Source organism: Hordeum vulgare, chromosome 7H (genome assembly GCF_904849725.1).
Source record: "Hordeum vulgare subsp. vulgare chromosome 7H, MorexV3_pseudomolecules_assembly, whole genome shotgun sequence".
NCBI classification, from domain to species: Eukaryota; Viridiplantae; Streptophyta; class Magnoliopsida; order Poales; family Poaceae; genus Hordeum; species Hordeum vulgare.
Window position 1 is genome coordinate 217349799 of NC_058524.1, and position 2255 is coordinate 217352053.

Consider the following 2255-nt stretch of genomic DNA (forward strand, 5'->3'; position numbering starts at 1 on the left):
GTGAAGAGGAGGGGGAAGACGAAGAGCAGGACTCGCCACCCCCGCCGCCAGAGCATCGAACCAAGCGCCGACATGAACCTGCAGCTCTCTCGACCCTTCCTGCATCCTCGAGTGCTCCGCCAACTGCTCCTACGATTCTGAGTGCCCCGTCAACTGTTCCTGGGGGTCCGAGTGTTGGGGAACGTCGCATTGGAAACAAAAATATTCCTACACGCACGAAGACCTATCATGGTGATGTCCATCTACGAGAGGGGATGTGTGATCTATGTACCCTTGTAGACCGTATAGCACAAGCGTTAGTGAACGCGGTTGATGTAGTGGAACGTCCTCACATCCCTCGATCCGCCCCGTGAACCGTCCCGCGATCAGTCCCACGATCTAGTGCCGAACGGACGGCACCTCCGTGTTCAGCACAGGTACAGCTCGACGATGATCTCGGCCTTCTTGATCCAGCAAGAGAGACGGAGAGGTAGAAGAGTTCTCCGGCAGCGTGACGGCGCTCCGGAGGTTGGTGATGATCTTGTCTCGACAGGGCTCCGCCCGAGCTCCGCAGAAACTCGATCTAGAGGTAAAACCATGGAGATATGTGGTCGGGCTGCCGTGGCAAAGTTGTGTGAAATCAGACCTAAAACCTCCGTATATATAGGGGGAGGAGGGGGAGCCTTGCCTTGGGGTCCAAGGACTCCCAAGGGGGTCGGCCGAGCCTAAGGGGGGAACCCTCCCCTTCCAAACCGAGTCCAACTAGGTTTGGAAGGAGGAGTCCTTCCCCCTTTTCCCACCCCCTTTTTTTCTACTCTTTGATTTTCTTCCTATCGCGCATAGGGCCTTCTTGGGCTGTCCCACCAGCCCACTAAGGGCTGGTGCGCCACCCCCGAGACCTATGGGCTTCCCCGGGGTAGGTTGCCCCCCCCCCCCCGGTGAACTCCCGGAACCCATTCGTCATTCCCGGTACATTCCCGGTAACTCCGAAAACCTTCCGGTAATCAAATGAGGTCATCCTATATATCAATCTTCGTTTCCGGACCATTCCGGAAACCCTCGTGACGTCCGTGATCTCATACGGGACTTCGAACAACATTCGGTAACCAACCACATAACTCAAATACGCATAAAACAACGTCGAACCTTAAGTGTGCAGACGCTGCGGGTTCGAGAACTATGTAGACATGACCCAAGAGACTCCTCAGTCAATATCCAATAGAGGGACCTGGATGCCCATATTGGATCCTACATATTCTACGAAGATCTTATCGTTTGAACCTCAGTGCCAATGATTCATATAATCACGTATGTCATTCCCTTTGTCCTTCGGTATGTTACTTGCCCGAGATTCGATCGTCAGTATCCGCATACCTATTTCAATCTCGTTTACCGGCAAGTCTCTTTACTCGTTCCGTAATACAAGATCCCGCAACTTACACTAAGTCACATTGCTTGCAAGGCTTGTGTGTGATGTTGTATTACCGAGTGGGCCCCGAGATACCTCTCCGTCACACGGAGTAACAAATCCCAGTCTCGATCCATACTAATTCAACGAACACCTTCGGAGATACCTGTAGAGCATCTTTATAGTCACCCAGTTACGTTGCGACGTTTGATACACACAAAGCATTCCTCCGGTGTCAGTGAGTTATATGATCTCATGGTCATAGGAACAAATACTTGACACGCAGAAAACAGTAGCAACAAAATGACACGATCAATATGCTACGTCTATTAGTTTGGGTCTAGTCCATCACGTGATTCTCCTAATGACGTGATCCAGTTATCAAGTAACAACACCTTGTTCATAATCAGAAGACACTAACTATCTTTGATCAACTAGCTAGCCAACTAGAGGCTTGCTAGGGACAGTGTTTTGTCTATGTACCCACACATGTATATAAGTCTTCAGTCAATACAATTATAGCATGGATAATAAACGATTATCTTGATACAGGAATTATAATAATAACTATATTTATTATAGCCTCTTGGGCATAATTCCAACAGTCTCCCACTTGCACTAGAGTCAATAATCTAGCCCTCACATCATCATGGGAATTACATTGTAATAAATCTAACACCCATACAGTTCTGGTGTTGATCATGCTTTGCCCGTGGAAGAGGTTTAGTCAGCGGGTCTGCTACATTCAGATCCGTGTGCACTTTGCATATATTCAAGTCCTCCCCTTCGACGTAGTCGCGGATGAGATTGAAGCGTCGTTTGATGTGTCTGGACTTCTTGTGAAACCGTGGTTCCTTTGCTAGGGCAA